The sequence below is a fragment of the Artibeus jamaicensis genome, unplaced genomic scaffold, assembly GCF_021234435.1.
Source record: "Artibeus jamaicensis isolate MK-2021 breed Jamaican fruit bat unplaced genomic scaffold, CSHL_Jam_final scaffold_612, whole genome shotgun sequence".
Lineage (NCBI taxonomy): Eukaryota > Metazoa > Chordata > Mammalia > Chiroptera > Phyllostomidae > Artibeus > Artibeus jamaicensis.
Window position 1 is genome coordinate 8,741,439 of NW_026522049.1, and position 12,602 is coordinate 8,754,040.

Here is a 12,602-nt window from a genome sequence, read left to right on the forward strand (position 1 = left end):
GTTGCTCTTTTCATTGGAGTGGGCTTTGCCGCCAGGGTCCCGCTACAAGCCAAGCTCTAATTTTAATTAAAGATGGTAAATAATTGTAGCCTTGAGGGAACGGAACTGTTAGAGGTGGCAGGGACCACGCGAGTGTCTCTGAAGGGTGGGTGGTTGATATATCAGTCACATTAAAGGCTAGAAGGGTGGGTGGGAAATGGCCCGTGAATGTAGCTACATTTTGAAGTTAACCAGATAGATGAGTAAATATGCATTGGGCCAGTCAGTGTCTCGAGTCCATAAAACCTCAACTCCTTATTTTGAGATTATAACATTTTTCACTCCCCAAATAAGGTGACTGTTCTTGATTTTGGGTGAGACATAAGGGAACAAGGGCAGGGTGAGCTGGCACTTATATTTCCTCCAACCAAACAGATAAAACTCTTTTCCTCTCCCCCTTGTTTTTTTTCCTTTTTTCCTTTTCTTCTTTTTAAAGAGAGCCCATTGATATCCAGAGAGAAATTGCTATCCCAGGGTCAAGGGCAGGAAAACAAAACGGAGAGACAGACTTCCCAACCTCCGCAGCCCAGAGGGACTGGCTGATGCAGAGAAAGCAGAGACCTGAGCCGTTAGAGCTGGAACCCGGGCTGACGCTGACCGGCCCCGACACCTGGCTTTGTCCCGCCATCTGCGCGTATGTGAACTTTGCCTCCCAAACCTGGCTTCTCATTTGCCATGTCCAGCTGGGGGAGAATCCCGTCACTTCCCTAACACCCTTATTGCCACAGGCCTGACATCCAAATATGAAAAATATACGTGCAAAGATTCTCTTAAGCGCTTCTGTTTTTATGGCAGATAATAGGCAGCAGGCCAAGGCGGGCACAGTGTCATTGGAAAAGCATAACCCTGATTGGGCACTGACTGGAATGCTGTTTTACCTTACATTTAAAACCTTTTAAATATCAGAACGAGCTGTCACAACCAGGCTCTGAGTTCTCTTACGAGACAGATGCAGGGTCACGGGACATCTCAATACTTCGGTGCCAACAAATTCAGAGTTCAAAGTGCCGTTTTCTTTGAATATGTCCTTAGGTATCCAGGACCTGTCACGTGCCTTGTGGGGGAGTTGGTGAAGATCTGGCTTTAATTTGGTTTCTTGTAATGGATGCTCACCATTGTCCTCGGCGGTTGTTCACTTTAATGGGTTATACGTGGACGTGGTAAAGAAATAAGGCCACGATGTCACCATTTGAGGATAAGTGGACAGTATCTGTGAGTGTGGGGGCTGGAGAAGCGGTGACTTCCTGTCTGGAGAGGGAGGGAAGTTTCTCTACAATCTCAGGGAGCAGGGCCACCGGGAATCTCTTGGATAAAGGCGTTGCTTCTGAGTCTAACATCCTGGCTCAAATCCTGACTCTTACCAGCTGCAGAGCGTTGAGCAAAGCTCAAAACCCTCAGTTTTCCCATCTTTAGAATGGGCAGTCACCAGCTGTGGGTGCTGTTGGAAGATTAGTTGAGATAATGTGTCAAGAGCTTCCAGAAGAATGCCGAGCACACGGGAGTGACTGAGTTACATCAGCTGGCATTTGGGTATTCACTTGTGTTCTAACAATGTCATTGTGATTCTCAAAGCCTCTGCTTAAAATACCCAGTGTGCCCTGGCCAGTGTGGCTCATTTGGTTGCAAGGTTGTCCAGCAGATGGATAGGTTTTGAGTTCAATTCCCAGTCAGGGCACATACCCAGGTTGTGTGTTCGATCCCTGGTCAGGTACATCCTGGAAGGCAACCAACCTTCTCTCTCACATCTATGTTTCTCTCTCTCTCTCTCTAAAAGCAATTAAAAAATTGTCCTAGGGTGAAGATAAAAAAATACATTTTGTGACAAGGAGTTCACTGGCTCCTCTGGGCAACGCGTTGCTCAGTTCGACTTGTTAGAAAGCTCCTTCTAGCATCCTTACAGGCTGTTGGCCTGTGTCACCTGCCACTCATTCCGTCCTTGCCACAGACGACCAAGTTGCTGCTGCTTCTGGGAGAATCCCCAGGTCGAGCAGATCAGAGCATGGGAGCTACTACTCTGAGTCCTGAGCCCTCTCTTCCCTGAGCCTGTTTCCCAGGCTCCTCAGGTCCCCAGAACACCCAGGTTAAACCCCCCACCACTCTGAACTGCCCTGCCTGACTTGAACTCCTCCAGGGCTGTGGACTATTTCTGCAAACGTAGCTGCTCTTAGTAGGACAGCCTGTATAGTGCAGGGGCAACAGCCCAGGCCTTTCAGCCAATGAGAGCCAGGTTCAAATCTCACCCCCACCATTTCCTAGCCGTGTGCAGCAAACTTTCTGAGCTTCGTGATTACCACCTGTAAGGTAGGGGTGACGTTTGCATTCTTGGTGGTTTGCCGGGAAATCGGATGGCAGGGTACACCCCAAAAAAGTATTAGAGATGAATATATGAGGGTGATTCTTTGGGATCACATGCTTGTCATCGTTTAGGGCTAGAGTGTCTTTTCCATCATTTCTGAACGATGACACAGTTCATCTTTGTGTGTCCATAATAGCAACAAACAGTGCATGAATTCCCTCCTAGCTTGAAAGATGACATTGACCTTCAAATATAGCACATGGGGGAACAGTGCTAGATGGGGTTGGATGGACAGATGGATGTTTGGATGAGTGGATGGGCGATGGATGATAGATAAATTACGCATGCAAACTTTGGTAGGTGGGCTTCCATTCAGAGAGGGTCTCTACTCAACGCGTCCTGGGCCTGACCCAGATAGAGCAGGGAGGCATTCTGGGATTGCTGACTGAGGCCATACAAAGACAGTGTTTTATGGAGAAATTAAAACCCAGGCTAGGTTGGCTGTCCAGTTAAACTGTTAGCCAGAGATTTGGAAATCCGGTGGGATTTAGGGGGAAAGAAACCTGCACAAGCAGATTCTGGTAGGTGAGAGAGGCCGGGGAGGACACACAGCCCAGAAACACTTTTTGGGGTTAAGGGTGTAACTGGAGAAGCTGTTTAGACAAGGGAGCCTGGGCAGGGGGGAGCCTGGGAGCTGTCTTAGGGCCTGGCGATTGGCTGGCCCTCCTTTCCCCGCCCCACGGGGGTCAACGTGGTGCAGGAAAGTGAAACTCAAGTGGAAACTGAAAACATACACCAACGTGAGCTGATTCCTGAGCGCTACCCAATTCATGGCAGCAGTCTCGGTCTTCGGGACACTTCTCCAGGTTGGCAGCTTTGAAGAAGGCTGAAGACTACTTCACTGGGCAAGGAAACTAGCCCTCATACCATTCTCTGGCTTGAAAAGTAACCACGGAGTGTTCCTCTAACAAGCAGGACTTTTGGATGGATGTTGACTCAGTGGGATTTTGTTATATCATTTTGTTCCTAATGGTGATTGTATTTATTTTGTGGCCTGAGATGATATGGGTTACTTCTCCTGATAGATATTAAAATGCTAGGATAAAGTTCACATCTTAATATTTAATTTTCCCCTTGTTCTGTGGGTGACCAAACACCACTTGGATATATGGATAGGCTGATCGAACATAACATATATGCCCACATTTATTTATAGACATTAGCTATTCAATTTTACATGTATGAGCATCTACCTGCCTACTTCCCTACCTATGTATCATCTACACAGAGTTTCAGACAGGCAGAAATTCCCTTACCCACATTTCAGAGGTAACTGTTGAAGAAAGAGACGGGTTCTTTTCAAATTGTTGGCACCAATGCGCACCACAGTTGGGGGAAGGGAAAGAGAGGGTAGGAAGCAAATATCGGCCAAACACCTACTATGTGCCATATATCATGCTAAACAATTTTACATATATAATTTACATATATAAGTGATACATATATAATGAATGTCTACCTAATGATGAAGGTGTTATTACCTGCAGAATAGGAATGAGGACGGAGGCTCTTGGAAGTAAGTCACCATGTAAGGCTACTCAGCTTGAACTTGAGACTCCAAGACAAAGGACCGGGAACATACAAAACTCCAAGGCACAGAAATAAACCGTTACTAAGGTTTTGTAGCAGGCAAGAGATAGAGAAATAGATAGCTAGATAGATAATGAATGGATGAATAGATGGGTGGGTAGACGATAGATAAATGGATGCATAGATGATGGATGGATGGATGGATAAGTGGGTAGATGGGTGGGTGGATGAACGAATGGATGGATGAATGGATGGGTGGATGGATGGATAGATAGCAGTTGTATCATCTCTAATTCACAATATCTTTATCCAGGTAACTGACTTGTAGCAGATGGATGCTCTTAAGGCCCAGTTTCTTTATCTGTAAAATAGGCAGTTGCACTAATTATCTCCAATGTCTCTTCGTCTCTAGCCCTCAAGAGCTTCTTCATCACGCCCGCCCCTCCTGGGCCCGCGTGCCTGCCCCTGGCTCTCTCCAAATGCGGAGCCTTGTCCTGACCCGCCAACCATCCACGAAGTTTTATTTCACAGTGGCCACTGAGGATCCCTAATCAAGACCCCGTCTGAAAGGTAAACAAACCAACGCTCCTTTGTTTTTGTGAAGGGAGAACTAAGGCGTATTGATTCTTCTCCTGACCCAGGACGGATCTGTATCGATCCAGGGAAGATTGATGGCTCTTTTGATCCAAGGCTCAGCCAAGCCTGACAACGCCAGGCCACAGTAGGGCCGGGCCATCACCGCGGCTCCGGCCGCGCTCCGCCAGCTTCCTCCTCCTTGGCTTTGCTCCCGTCAGTGTCAGTCACCTTATGACAAGGTATGTCGTAATGAGGGACCCACACTGGTTTGTGGTTCTCAGCCTGGGTGTCTCTGAGCCTTGGAAATTGAAAAAAAAAAATAGGAAAGACATTTTTCCCAAGCTGTATCATTCAGACTTTCAAAGCCTTGCAGAAACCGTACGTTAATTCACGAGAATGTGGTTCAGGCTGTTTGCTGAATGGAGTTTGTTCTTTCTCTGCCTCATGTTAAACCAACCAAAGCACACTGCGGATGAGGCCGTCTCTGCCACGTACTTTGGAAACCCTGTGTTACAGGCAAAGTCTTAACCTTCCCTCCGGCCAGTTATTGGGAGTCTGGCCTGCGGGGAGTCTGGCGTAGACCGATCACCAGTGACATCCTTGGTTTACCGGTGACCCCAGGTACTGCAGCCTGATCTCAGAGATGCTGAGGGTGTGGAAGGGGCCTGATTATTGCTCCAGAGGCCCTGGGCTTTCCTGACTACTTGCACGTGCTTCCCAGCCAACCAAGAGAGTTTCAGGACCCCCAGACTCCTGGTATGTAAAAGCAGTGTTTGGAGAACGGAAGCAAACCATTGCCAAATGCAGGTCGGAGGTCATAGACCTTTACCTGGTGTGCTTTGGAGACATTTGAAGTTAAACCCAGTAGCTATCTATTTGTTTGCCTATGTAGGTGAACAAAGTACACGCACACACACTTATGTGCTGGTGTTAGTTAATACGTGTAGTTACTGTTGCTATTTTCACCCACAACTTCCCCCAGTGTGGCTGGGCTTCTTTAAAGAGAAACTTTACCGTGCGATCATTCACGCCCCCAACCAGTTAGCTCCTCTGTGTACCTGGGATCTCAGAGGAGTGGGAGGTAGCGATGGGGAAGCAAAGAAGGTGGGAGGTACCCATTTGTTTCAGAAGGTTTCTCCACTGCTGAGTGTTGATTTTTTTTATTGGGGGGCAGTGTCGAGTAAGGGTTTTCAATGACCTTTGATTGCACGGTGGTTCAGGCAATGGCTATGGGAGATACCAGGTCACGTGCGGGTCTAGCTTCTGGTCCTGTGACCCCCTTGCTACCCTCAGGTCTTTCAGGTTAGTGAGAATGGGGTAGCTCCAAGCAAGGCGCATTATCAATAGCTCAGCAATGGGCCCTGATGTTCCGCCCACCCTGCCTTGGCCACTCCTCCCATGCAAGCACGTCAGCTGCTGTCAAAAGACCCTCCAAGTTTATCTGAAAGATCCCAGGGCGCGGTGAGCCCGTGCCCCTAGGCTACCTGGGCGGTCAGCAGGGAGTTCCTCACTGACCTACCTAGTAGCAGCAGCTTTCCTGGCCCCAGAGGACAGAGCCCCACCCACCCCAGCCCATTAGCCTGCCCTGCAAAAGTCAGATGGGATGGTCCAAGTGGCCAGACACAGGTCACTTACCACCTTCCAGAAGGCATCTCTGGACAAACAGACTGCTTTGTCTGTGGGCACGGCTGCGGGGAAACATTCTCGACCTCTTGCAACATGGCCCGACACGCTAGGCTGGGGCATGTGCTTGGCTGACGTCTTTTACAAAGTGACTCCCATTTCCCCAGGAAGCAAAACCCTTCTTCCTTCCAAAATGGTTCACATGCACTTCTCACCGGCCTGTATTTTTCTCAACATTTCCCAAGAGGATTTGAAGTGACCACAGTGAATGTAATATGATAATGATAAACCATGAAAAATAAATTAGGGGACAGTCAAAGGGTAAGAAAAAGAGAAAGCTTTATCGAGGTTGTGAAAAACTACAGTGATTGAACGTAAAACGTTCCTGTGAGCTTCCTAGCGGCCACGGCAAAAAGAGAAATCTGGTAGACTCTGTGCAATGAAGAGAAGGCTGTCCACTTATAATGAGAGAAATACTAATTTTCTGGATCTGTTCCATTAAAAACAAATCAGGAGATAGAACACAAACCACATAAAGGCATTGAACGCATAAGGTTTTCAGTGAAACTTAAATAATTATTGCTAAAAACCGGCCAGGTCCATTGGCCTATCACTTATTCAGGGGTGACTTTTCAGTGAGAATAATTAACTATGTGGTACGGACTTATGGGAGTTCATACACCTTTCTGCTCCCATCCCCCATTATTTTTTTTTAATTTATTTATTTATCTTTAGAGGGGAAGGGAAGGAGAGAGGGAGAGAAACATCAATGTATGGTTGCCCTTTGTGCATCCCCTGCTGGGAACCGGCTTGCAACCCAGGCATGTGCCCTGACTGGGAATCGAACTGTGATTGTCTGGTTCACAGGCCCGAGCTCAATCCACTGAGCTACACCAGCCAGGGCCTCCATCCCCCATTATTTGATTAATCTCAACAATGCTGGCCAATCATGGCCCCCAAGCCAATCCCAGGCCACCTCCCACTTTTGTACATAAAATCTTATGGAAGCACGGCCTGCCTACTTATCTGTAGTCCAGGGCTGCTTTTGAGCTACGATGGTAGAATTGAGCACCAGCAAACAGAAAGCCCGCAAAGTCTAAGGTAGTTACCACCTGGCCCATTACAGAAAAAGCTTACCAACCCGGGCTCTACAGAAGGACCCGTGAAATCAGCCCTTTAAATTCAGAATTATCTACTTGGAGATCACATGCTGTTTATTTTTTGAACAAATATATAAGTTACCCACCAAGTGTTTGTGGGATTAAGACAGCTTTATCTATTTCTGTATCAGGTCAGGCCTCGCCCTCTTACCGGTGCTGTGCTTGTAAAGTTCATTGAGGAAGTAAAGGCAACTGAAAATAGATGATATCTAAAGGTCTTTTGTAGTTACTGTCTTATGTCCCTTAAACTTTGAAAATTTAGGGTCTGATGCTTTTCTTCTAAAGAAAAGGTAGAGATGTTGACAGCATTTTTGAGAGAAAAATATATCTGAACTCTGTCTCTCTATTAGAAAACTCTTTGGCCTCCATACTCAGTTGATTTAAAATGTGTGAAATAGGCAGGCTTATTTTCTGTATTTAATTAGGGAGGCAGAGAGGTCTCCATTCAAGGATGTGTATTTTGGATTTTATGGGCATATCATATTTTGCCGTAAGAAAACTTCCTATCAAAATAGTTTTTTTTTCCTAATATGAAAATCTTTCTTTTAAAAAAAGTTATCTTTTTGGTACTTACTATCAAAACATCCTTCTGCAGTTTTAATGAATCTAGAATTGATTAAAAAACAAATAAACAAAGAAACAAGGACCTTGAGACAGAATTGAGCAGGAAGAAATGTGTTGATTGAGCGTCTGCCTGCCTTCACTGTGTTGGCCTCTGAGGGAACTGGGAGTGTAAGAAATTAGTCGTTTTTTTTCAGGGTTTTTCAAAGTGGTAGAGGAAACCAGGCTATTGGAACTGAAACTAGAAAATCAGTGATCGCCAAATTGTACGACACCTACTACAAGTTTCGTAGAAAACCTACCCTGTAAAAATTGATTTGGGATAAACCAGTTGGAAAAAATTTACGGAGAACTCGAGGCTAAGCATCATGATTAATAATGGAAATAAACTAATAAAAGGCGAATATGAATGATGCACATAATCTACCCATTATGGGAAAATAGATAAACCCTCTTAGAAATACATTAAATAATAAATATTATATCTCTCAAAAATGTTTTATTAATGAAGACAATTTGGAAATATGGTAAAAGGCAAAATACTGAATACTCCTTTGCATGTTCAATTTTTAAACAAAAGCGATGATGTCCCTGGTTCTTAGAAGGATCTTGAACTTGACATGCGAAACAAGGTCATTCCTAGGAACAAGTATAAAAGACATGGACATAAACTAGCAGGGGTGGAAATGGGAGGGAGGGGGGACGGCTGGGTGGGCGGGCTGGGATGGAAGTAAAAGACAGAAAACTGTACTTAACAACAATTAAAATAAAAAATAATTTTAAAAAACAAGGTCATTCCTTAGGCAATGTGCTGCTAATCTGTGGCCAGTCTCAGTTTATTGTGTCATTCATTCTGCAGCTTGAGCCTGGGATTTTATTGTTGTTCTGGTTTTGTTTGGCTCGCCTGCGTATCCTCAGGCCCTAGCGCAGCCCCTGGCACAGAGAAGGCACTCAATAAATATTTGTTGAATGAACCAAGGCCAGGGTGAGTGTAAGAAGAAAGTTCTAGAAATACAAGGTGCCATAGAAGTGCACATTGACAAAGAAGGGAGATGAACCCTTCACCCCCTTCTCTTTAATACAAACATCCTTCTTTCCAATAATCCTTTTTTTTTTTTCAGACAAATCTATCAGGGGAGACTGGAGAAGGGATTACCAACTGCCTTGTAAAGACTTCTAAAAATTATGGGCTGATGAGCATAAATTACCTGTTTTTAATTTGATGCTTAATGCCGAGGTCTATATATTATTCAACAAAACAGCTGTTCCGAGTTATAAATTTTCATGTTCTGAAATTCTGCATTCAGGAAGAAATTTTTTCCCTGAAACCTGAGACATTTGTGACTCCATTAACAGTAAAAAGTAATAATTAGTTGGGTTAAGTTTTGAAATTGCATTCACTCTATTTTTAATCTCCATGTGCAAAAGCTTTTAACCTCTACTTTTTAGTAAAAGGAGGTTGAGAAGTATTTGTTTGGAAAGGGTACCATGGATTATGCTTCTGAGCAACAGGAAATTGATGAGCCAAATTGGAAAAGTATGAATTATAAATACTGTGCATGGGATGAAGGGAGAATAGAACCCAGGGGTGAAAAATGAATACTGTATACTTAGTGTACCTTATCTACCTGCTTACTCCCTGAGGGCTGACTGGGTATCAATGCTTCTTCTGTGTGCCTAGTAGGTCTAAGGAAGTGGAAGACACTCATACATAGTAGGTCCAAGGAAATGAAAGGAACTCACACAGAGTAGGTCTAAAGAAATGGAAGGCAGTCACACATAGCAACTATTACCAACTAGAGAAGAGAGAACTAGAAAAGCAACTTAGGTTGCCCATGTTACTCGCACCATTTTGTCATTCAATGTTGGTAAGTGCATTTCTTTGAAAATTGCAGAAACTCATTTTTCACTGAGTACGAGCTACAGAAACCAAGTTTCCATTCTAGGACCATTTTCCTCAGTGGAAGGAAAAAAAGACAATAAAAATCACTGTAGAGAAAAAAAAATTCTTACACAACACACTTTCCCCCTTTACAATATACCATGCATTTAAAAATAACAGGCAAATGGAATGGTGCATCAGATATATTTAATGAGCTGACATGATTCTGGAATTTTCCTGAGAATCTATCATACACAAGAATGTCAAGAGCTGTTTACTTAAACCCTGTGTGATATAAACATTTTACCCCTTGGGCAAGTTATCTGCTTACAAAATGTCAGGATATCAACCAGGAACCTTGCCACACACTCGCAGGTGTGTTGCGTCAATGACTTTTATTTCCATGAAAATCGCCAAAGTGACTCGCCAAAGTGACTTTCAAAGTGTTTGCATCAATTGGGTGCAGTACAAAGTGTATCTCAGGCCACAAACATTCTGTCGAACGTCTCCATAGCTGAACCCCATTTAGCTACACCCACTTAAAGCATCAAGATTCAATTCGCCCAATTCACTGAATCACAAAAATAGGTCTCATTCATATGAAGACCTTGGAAGTTTCTAGAGCAATAGCTTTTCTCTTTACTTTTCTCTCGGAGCTTCTCTCTTCTTTCCCTTCTTCTTAAAGGGAAACCAGAAAACTTGCACAAACTTGCCTGGAAGTGTTAACTGGCAGGAACAGATGTCTGGCCATGTTGGACACACACAGACCAGGAAGCTGTCACTTTAAACGCACGTGCATTTGGAATATGCAAAGAAAAGTTATATCCAGCGCTGATGTCTTTGATGTCGGAAAGAGCTCAGAAATAAGGCAGCTGTGTGCGGGGTGCCTATCATCAGCCCATTTTCCATTCCCTGTGTACAAATCATTTCACGCATTCTACAAGGCAAGCCCCGATGTTGGGCTTCAAAAGCAATTTCAGCAGCAAAATAAGGTGCTTTTCTTCAATTTTCAAGCCATTTGTACGAGGTTAGTGTTGTTTACCCACCTAGTATGCTGATATTTACATACCCCTTTAAAGAAAATTGGTAGGTATGATTTATGGAGTCCTCTAAGAGCACAATTTTCCATGTAGTGAACCTAATCTGAAAGCTCACTCGCAAAGGTCACCCCGGTCATACAAATACCAAGTCTTCTCTTTGGAATAAGTTAGGATATTCATTTTTCTTGGAAAATGTCAGCAGTACCCTACTCCAGGGGTTAGTTTATGCAGATAAATGCGTAAGACTTTAATCTTAGAGCAAAAATACTCCACACAAACGCAAAAGCAGTCCATCTATCACTGTTAAGACCTGTAATTTGGTTTTATTTAAATCTCAAGCCAGGGCAGAGCGGGGAACAGGACCATTCTCCCACGTAAGCGCAGAGCGAGGCACCCAAACGCGCTGAGTCTCAGCCCCGGTGGCTCGCACAGCGGGGCTGCCGGTCCCCACCCTGCTGCACTTCATTCCTTGGAAGCTGAAGACCTCTGTCTGACCCAGTCCGTGGGCGATCACCCACAAGGCCCTTCTCCCCGCCCGCGCCAGCCCAAACTCAGCTGATCTAAGCAAAGGGTTGGCTTCCACACACACAAAGAGAAAAACCAACAAATAACATCCTTTGTGAAATTTTCTCTTCCCCAAAAAGAACAGTCGTGTTTAGAGCAAAGGTCTCACTTTTCACACTGGAGAGTGTCCTCGGTCCTCAGATTTTTACATTTGCAGCTCAAGAGAACCAGCCAACGGCCAATTGCGTTTCATGCTCAAGGCTGTGTTTTATATTCTTGCCTTCTCTTCATGTTCCATAAAAGCTCTTCTTGAGCCCTGACCAGTGTGGCTCAGTGAGTTAAGTGTCATCCTGCAAAATTGAAAGGTTCCCGGTTTGATTCCCTGTCAGGGCACATGCCCGGGTTGCGGGTTCAGTCCCAGGTCAGGGCACATACAAGAGGCAATGATCAATGTTTCTTTCACATCGATGCTTCTCTCCCTCTCTGTCCCCCTCCCTTCCCCTCTCCCTAAAAAATTAAAAAATCTTAAAAAAAATCTCTTCTTGAAACTTAAGCTGTATCCCAAATCATAGTGGTCTGAACACTGTGTCCTAATGTTAAATACAGCAGACACGAATAAACAGTGTCTCCCCCCATGTAACACGAATCCCCAAGAACGGCTGCATCCCTGGTGCCTAGAAAACTGTGTAGCACAGGGTAGATCCTCAAATATAAACATTCGGCAGTTGAACTGAAAAATGCCTGTAGGTGCCGTGAGAGGCCAATCATTTTGGGGCCATAGTCTCCTACTTACAAAGCTTCCCCCCCAAAATCTGCAAGCCTCAGCCCTCATCCAATTGCATGTACAGATTACTATTTCTTAAATGAAACATATTAAACGCGTGGAAAATTAGACACCAGAAGTCGCCTCCTTACTGGAGGTCCGGCGAAGTTGGGTCACAGTCATGCCTGATGGAATTCAGGTCATGACCTTGAGCGTGGAGGACCGGAAGGGATGAGAACCGTGAGGTGAGAGAGTGGAAAAGCATGGGCCCCAATTCCAGCTCTGCTACCTACCAGTTGAGGGGTCTCGTGTAAATAAACAAAACCAAGACACACACAAACTTGATAAAATACACGATTCCCTGCCCGTTAAGAAAGTGTTCTTAAACGCGCTCAGGCCTCCTTGCACTCGAACTGCCCCCCCAGTCCTGGAGAACACATGGGCCGCAAAATGTAACATCCTCGTTATCCAGCTCTGTGCAGGAGATGCGGGCTGACCTCAGGTCTCACGCAAGTGCCGCGGCCTAACGGGAACGCTGGCTGAGTTTCTACTCCTTGAATGGAGCAGA